The sequence below is a fragment of the Lissotriton helveticus genome, chromosome 1_1, assembly GCF_964261635.1.
Source record: "Lissotriton helveticus chromosome 1_1, aLisHel1.1, whole genome shotgun sequence".
Classification (NCBI taxonomy): Eukaryota; Metazoa; Chordata; class Amphibia; order Caudata; family Salamandridae; genus Lissotriton; species Lissotriton helveticus.
This window is the reverse complement of record NC_136057.1, coordinates 1,158,658,674-1,158,666,994: the sequence shown is the minus strand read 5'-3', so window position 1 is coordinate 1,158,666,994 and position 8,321 is coordinate 1,158,658,674. Positions and strand designations below refer to the sequence as shown.

Below are 8,321 nucleotides of genomic sequence, written 5' to 3'. Positions count from 1 at the left end.
TGCTCGAACATTCCAATGCATATATTTTGGTTTTCCCTGTTTATTTTGGAACATACTACTCTCGGTGGGTAAAATGTTCTAACATTATTATGGCCCATCTGCCTCAGGCTACCAGTTGTTAAAGGCCCTCTTCCTCATTGTAACTTTGCTTTGGTTGTATGATGTTACAACGTGATCAAAAGGATCGCGGTACATCACAACGCATCTTTTACAACACAAGTTGTTACCACGACTTGCGCTGTAGGGTGCTGGACTTAGGAATAGTAAGATTTACTGTTCCAACTCCAGCCTACGTACATTAGGGAAGGTGTTGTAATAGTAAATCTACTATTCCTTAGTCTAGAGCGCCCTCCAGCGCAAGTCGTGGTAACGACTTGCGTTGTAAAAGATGCGTCGTAATAGTACTGCGGTGTTTTGAACGCGTTGTGGTGGATGTTTAGCCTTTGTTTGGGCTTTTAATGACCATTACAGCCATATGTCGCCGACTATAACACTTAACTGTATATGTATGTAAGACTTATAAAACAATAAGAAGATGGTTCTCTTACTTTACAAGACGCTAATGTTGCCCAGTCTTTTCATTGGGAGAACTGTTAGCTGCCAGCAAGAGGGAAGTGCAGAAAGTGCTATGATGGTCATGTGATATATTTACATATACCGGAAGCAGGAACATTATTTCTATTAAATGTTCAGAATGCTATCAATATGTTTTCTTCTGCTACTACAAACAATGTAATCGTTTCCAACTGTAGTGATAAGAAACATCAAATCGATATAAAGGCTCACATGCAAGCGTGTCTTTGAAGGTGCTGCATGCTTGCTGACTAGCAGTGCAGATAACATTTTAAAGTTGCAATTAATTTTTTTTTGGGGCAGATGGACAACACTATACATTGAGTCATAATCCTTTACAGCATATGTACAAACCTTTATGTTTCGCAAGGGTGAACAGGAAGTCATATTGGTACCTGTAAATGGTGACAAGATGTTGGGAGCTGTGTTTCCAGTCATCCCAATTACAATCAACGTCATGTCTGAGAAAAGCATAAAATGTTCTTCATTGTAAAATGTTATAAAATTTCCTAAACACATTCTATTGTTATTTAAACACCACCCATAACCTAAATGCACAGGGACAGTATTTTCAGCACATAATATATCCTGACACATTTATTGACCTGAAAATGTAAATGTACAATTTTTACACACTGAGAAAAACAGAAAGGGGAGATCAGGAGATGTTCACATTAAAACAGAGAAATAGCCTTTTTTATATTTGACAACCAACACTTAGGATTTTACATAGTTGTTTACACACTATTAGTATTAGTACTGTTTATACTGTGCTAACACAGTCTGCCTAACTTGCTTTGTAATCACTTCCTATGCACATGTCGTAATTTAGAAATGGTTTTTGTGAAGTGATTTTTTAACCATGTAGGATCTTCGGACTATCCTAAAATGTATTAGCCTATGCTAATATTACTGTTCTGTTTTAGATTTCTGAATTAAAAGCCACTCCAGTAACAAAATGTTTACCTCATCAAATTGACTAAAAACCTCTCAGTCTAAATGGACAGTTTCTATAGGACACACAAATCACATAGGTCCAGTTTTTTTGCAGATGAAATACAGTCCATCTGTATGAAGAAGAAGCATTCAGATTGAGCTGCTTAAAGCAATTCATTACAATAGAACCAAACATTCTTAGATGACATACTTCAAAATATTCTTGGAGTTGTGCAAAATGTATAACTTTGATGGCTGGTGGGATATGTCCACCTCCACTGCCAAAATGGCTCAGTTAGTTAAACATTCACTGTTGGCATCTGATGTGGTCTGTGACTTCCAAAGTTTGAATCCCATCAAGATCAACCCAGCCTTTCATCCTCCTGCTTTTTCAAACTGAAGAAAATTGTGTTTTGAGTTTGTTACAACTGTTATTTACAATGCTTAGAAATGGCACAAGATTGTATGGAGCACAGCATAAAACAACGTATTATTATCTAACTGCAATATGGTAATAATAAAACAGTTCTATACCATACTGATGCTTGTAACCCTACAGCCTGACACTTTCACTTTGGACATTTCAATTCTCATAGAACTTTAAGTAAGTTGTATTTTTAAGTAAGTTGTGTTTTACATTGCAGTCCTGAACTGATCAAGATCTCTTTGATGAACAGTTTGATAGCTGAATCTGAATGTTGGAATCTATTTTAATGGGAAGACCAGCAGAAAACCAATTGTTGAAATCACTCGTGGCTTGGGCAAGTATATGGTTTTAATTTTGTCAGGGTTGTCAGCTTCATTGTTTAAGTTGTGTATTCAGCATCTATATTTTTCACCTGGTCCAACATGCCAAACTTGACTAGTTAGAACTTTAGTAACTCATTTTTTTTTACATCGTGCTAACATCTAGGATATAAAATCTTTATTCTGTCTAGTTTCCCAGTCATCTGTATTTGAATGTGTGGAGATAATTCATCTACATCCCCAAATATATCCATAAGCGTTCACATTATATCAGTGTTTGGATTAGTGTGATATGGAAGTCTATGATATGATATGTTTTATAAGTAACCACATGATTGTGGCAATGAGTCGCTCCTCTTTCCTGTCTTTCAGCGATATGTTTTAAGCCTGCGATACCAATTATTGGTTGTGATGGCTGTACCATATCGAATTTTCCCAGTAACTTCAGACAGAACTATATTTTCTATTGAATAAACTATGTAATGGATTTCTATATATGTACATAATATACTACATAATGATTTCCATCCATGTATATTGTATGTACATCAATTTTATGTGGATATCCTGAATGTCTGGCATGAATTTGGCATTTTTGATTTACAATGGGCAAGCCTGATCTGGGTAATGCTAAATGCTGGTTGAGAGCAAACACATCTTTTGATATTTTGATCATGTTATAATCTATAACCTAAAGGAAATAAAAAAATATAAAATCCCACATCATTGCAGTAATTGCATTGAAGGACAGAGAAAAGTGGGGATTTGTCTAAATAACTCACTAGGTGAAGGTAAAAGACATTAGAAGAGCTGAAGCAACTCCGTTACAATGCAAAATTCCTTTTGCCTGGGTCATCATCCTGCACCAAAAATGTACATTGAAAATGTCCTTCTTAGACTAATCCCTTTACCCATCACATATTTTCCGACAGCAGGTATATCTGTCGCCATACACCAACTAGGACCTCTTGACTAGACTAACCCAATGTAATATATCTCAAAACGTCATGACAGCCTAGTCATTACTTCATCGATAAATCTGTGCCCTTATTCTTTATAGAATTCCTCATAGCTCCATGCAAACTCACTTAAAAGAAGGTTAACGTAACATGCAAAAAAATGTTGGTGATGAAATGTCTAATTGTTCACCTTCATTTCCCTTGCACAGATTCATAATTGTCATCCGTGGCTCAAAAATTCAGCCTATTCTGTGACTAGTTCTGCATTGCTTTAAAGATTAGAATAAGAACTTGCTACAAACTCACTCCTTGGATAGTCTGCTTTTCTCTTTGCGTCCTATCCTCCGTAAGAGGTACCTGTGCATCCGGTGGAATCTCAATCACTTCCGGTGGAATCTCGTTCACTTTTAGGACATCTATATATCTTTTGGAAATGTATGTAATAGTAGAAAACTTCTTGTTTGATTCACTGTGTTGGCATAGCACATAAAATCGACAACAAGTAGTTTATACAGCATTATTCTAGACTGTGTTCATTGTGTAGATGTGTTTAAATGTATAATTGGCATTAGTAATCGGCTAGTTTGTTTCTTGTACAACATAGTATTTCTTGGAATGCTACTAAACGTTTCTTTAACAAGTGTATTTGTGTATTAGTAAAGACTTCTCAATAGTGTATCAGTGTAATGTGTATTTCATGAAGGTTATACGTATTAACTTGGCACTTTGTAACCCACAACTCACCATTCTGAGTGTCACAATATCGAGTCATCTTATATGCCTTCCACACAGGACTGGTATTTATTACCACAAATAGGTTTGCCCATGGACAGGATAAACATGGGAATAGAGGAACCCTAAAAAGCTTCATTATATACATAGGAAATACTGGAAGTGCAAATGTCTTGCAATGAAAGTCGCACATATAAGGTGAACACATTCAGTGTCATCACATGATAGGTAACCCTTGCTATCTTTTGAAGGTGACATAGATTCAGTCCCCTTACTACTGGCTCAGGAACAATCCTAAATGAATAGCATCACTAATGTGACAAATTTAAAGCTTCTTTTTAAAATCAATAAAAAATTAAAGTTTACAAATTTCTTGAATACACATACATATTATGCCTGGCTATCCTTCAAAGCACGTATATTAGTTTCCGTCAAACGTGCATCCTTTGAATGCGTTATTCATAGTCCATTTCTAATCAGCAGATGTTTTAACTCCTTGCGTAGTTTTGCTGAAAAAAACACACAAATCCAGTTTTGCACATCTTATCCATAATGTAGTTCTAAGCTCATATTCTTCATTGTTGGAAACGTGTTTCTTTTATTCGCTTCACATGATGGTGATGTACAAAAACTGTTCCTCGTTTTGTGCTCACGCTGCAAACATTTAACTTAGCAAACCTGAGAGAAAAAGAAAGGAACAGAGTGAATATGCTTCAGTGGTAGAGAAATATTTCACTTTTTATGGCGCGCCATATGTCAAAACACAAAAACACACTCTTAATGATGCCATATATGTTAATTTCTCCTTGTTTCTCCTATTACTTTCAAATGACTTGTAAATAAAAGCACGTGGGAACTGGCAGAAATAGTCACAATACTATTAGTTATTAATAGTAGTTAAGATAACTAGTTTAAACTACAAGAAGGAGCAGATATACTGCTCAAAGTAACTTTTTACAGATCGTATTTATTATATATTTCTGAGTTGTTTTGTAAACACGATTTACATTTACGAAAAATACATTCTGTTCAATGTGTTTCTAAAAAAACTTGCAAATGTGTGCTGACCACAACCTTCCCCTACATGACCCTATTGAAGATCAAAGTTGTTTATATTATGGCATCTTGAAACGAGAAATGGCAATGCCAATAGACCTGGCTTTAAATGAATATTGGATGGTAAGGTGAAGCATTACATTCATAGCATATGTATTGGTGTGGAAGTAAAGAACTGCAGGATAATATTGGGCAGGTGACAGTATCACTGTCAAGCCAGACCTAAAAACCCATGCAATTATTGACTGCCCTTCTTCCATCTGGGCTGCTGCCACAGAAAGGCAAACACCATAAATTATCTAATTATCTAAGACACGTTTAAAGCTTTACAGTGTCATATGCATGCCCCTGAAAGTTCAGACTCAGTCAGCTGGATAAATAAACAAAATGAGGCAGCTGGTGGAGGGCAAGCACTTTTTTGTTTGAAAACACATAACTTCTACCCAAACAAAGCTTCCCAATCAAAATATGTACTCCTGGCTCCCAACATGTGGACTGAGCCAAACGCCCCTCTCTAGTGGTACTCACAAAAGTGTCTGGTGGCAGCTGGGGTGTCTAGGCAGTAGGCCTGGATGGGGTTCGCGGAGTTCTGCTACATAGAAGTCTGTGAAAAGTCAAAAAGCACTCTCCTGCGCTACACGGAGTTCCACAAGCGGCAGAGTGCGGTATGTCGCACTGCTCGTGCTGATTTTTAGCGCCAGATGTTGGTCCTGCGCTGTAATATCAGCAGTATGCAGCATTCCAGATGGCGCTGCTTCTTTCAGCCGCTCAAGTAGATATTCTACTCAAACAACAGCATCCTCAACGCGAGCTGCAGATTTCCCAACACAAGTGGTCACCACCTACTGCAACCGCCCACGTTGAGAAATCCTAGCAGGAGGAGGTCTATTGTGTGATTTTTCTCTCTCGTGAACTTAACATTCACGAGCCGCACAAGAGAAAAAACTCCACGTCGCTTTCTTGAGTTTTTCGGACCTCTGCGCATAGAGCGCAAAACTCTGCGAACTCCACCAGTGGAGCAGAATTCTTCACACTTGTTGTTGTGTATGTTTCTGCAGTGGTTTCTGCAGAATTCTTCGCCCACCCCTACCAGACAGACCACTGTAAAGGACATTTCATCACATTCACAAAGAAAACAAACTTTCTAATAAAGAAATTATATTTGGTCAAAGGCATGTAAGGTCTCTGAAAGAGGCTCTGTAGACAGAGAATCTGGCACAAAATCTAAAAGAAATGTGGTACATTACTTTAACATTTAACTAATAAAGTTTGATTTGGCACTAACATTAGTATCAACCAACCACTGCAGAAAAATACATACGCATCAACAAAACTACATTTGTACAACAGTTAATAGGTGCCAATGCTGTTTTGTTTACTGATCAACCTGTGGAAATGTTGGCATAAAATTACACTGCACAGTATACATCATATAACCCAGGGTGCATGGTGTTAAAAAGCAGGAAATGTGTATTTAAGTCTTGTACTGTACTGACCGTGAAATACTCTTAAAGGTGTTTTTCACTGTAGCAAGGCTATCTTCCATAGACTAACACTGAGTTACCTTATTAGCCTTAATAAGTGATCACTTAAAGTTGGGAACAGATATAGAAATGCTTCTTCTACTGATGAAATTGTAATTTATAATCCTCTTTAATGGTAAAGTCAGATTTTAAGTTACTATTCTGAAAATGCCACTTTTAGAACGTTTGCATTTTTCCGCCTAAACCAAATTTGCCTTTGTCCAGAGTCTCATGACTGTTAATGGCTCTCCTGCAGTGTGTTGTGTATTTCCTCCAAACATGGGGATAAAAGGGGCCTTGGATGTAGATGAGATGCAGTTGTTCTTCCTGACAGGATGCCTGGGGAGTAGCTATGTCTTGCCTTGATAACACTTCAAAGGACCCTGCATGAAGCACAGACAAATAAAACTGACATCAGGCCTGCCTTTGCCTTTTCACCCTATACAGTTTTGAGCCAAACCCAGGGGAAGAACTGACGAGTACCAGTTTGGCACTAGGTATAAATGTAGTGAAAAATAATGGGCAACCTTGTATTCCTCAGATCCTAGATTAATAAATCTGTTATGCAAAACAGTGGATCTTACAGATACTTGAAGATTACTGAAGGAGTGGGAGAATAAACTCATCCCTTCATCAGTCATGTTATTTGGAAATGGACAAATGGACAAATTAAATTGAACAATATTTTTGAGAGAAACAATATGCATATATCTTTAAAATATATAAATATTGAAAGCACCCCTTCATCATAAGTTCCTCCAGCAAAACATATTCTGGATTGCTGTGTGTTTGAAAAAGAATTTACCCTTTTACAGATGAAAAATCGGTAGCCAGGAAGTTCACATATCTTCCTGAAAGGTATAATATCCCCAATAAACTGTCTGTAACGTCTCACAGCTCTCTGTGTAAACACCGATCAGTACACCTACATCTTAACTTTGAAGGGGTGCATTCAAGCTCACCCTCATAGCAGTCCAAAACTTGTTTTCCTGGTTTATGTGCAGAACTGAGTAATCACTTGTCACAATGGTTCCCTTTTTGCACATGATATTTATTCTGTACTCAGATGTAGCATATGTTGTGCTTTTCTCCCTAGCTTGGTCAGGCATACCACAGTTAATTTCTTCTAACTGGGTTTCTTCTATTGGCCTCATAAGTTGTCACCTAATTGAGTTACTGTACTGTTTGGGCAGGCTTCCCCATTACTTGATTGAGGTGCATCTTTGCCTTCCTCCTGAAGAAGACTTCACAAACCCAGCTCACCACTAATACAGTTTGAAACTTTTACAGAGCTGTTTTTTAAGTGTATTTTCAACACACTGTGGAGAGGAATAGCTAATCTATGTCCCAGCGGATGAACCATCAACAGCCATCACATTGCTTTGTAGTGGATCCAAGAATCATTTTCTGCTATTCTTTATCTCACTCACTATTAGCACCCCACTTTCACTAACACTTCTTTTACAAGCATCCCGTCATCAAAAACTATTCTTTATGGGCATCTAATGTTGTTAAATGTTGGATGATATCTATATAGATTATAAAGGTATACATATATTGTCCCTTTGAAAAACATTGATCAATTTCAGTTGTTCATTTCCAAATAGCATGACTGATATGCGAGAGAGGAGGTTTGTTTTACTCCTTCGGGAGTATTCAAGTATTGAAAGTATCTTTTTGAATGTGTCTGTGAGAACCTCCCATTAGAACACTCCCGGACCTGTGGAAGAAGCACTACCCTACTGTCTGAACAAGGTAGGCTGGACCTGCCTGCCTTGAATCCAGGTTCCCCAAA

The 8,321-nt window shown here is 37.5% G+C and overlaps 1 protein-coding gene across 1 annotated transcript in view; it reads right to left on the bottom strand.

Moving 5' to 3' along the window:
- Positions 1 to 394: 394 nt before the first annotated feature.
- Positions 395 to 8,321, bottom strand: part of LHFPL3 (LHFPL tetraspan subfamily member 3) — a 765,165-nt gene continuing 757,238 nt past the window's right edge. Inside the window, exon 4 of the mRNA XM_078679051.1 lies at positions 395 to 4,625. The gene's annotated coding sequence lies outside the window, so the exon portion shown is untranslated. The remainder of the gene's footprint in view (positions 4,626 to 8,321) is intronic.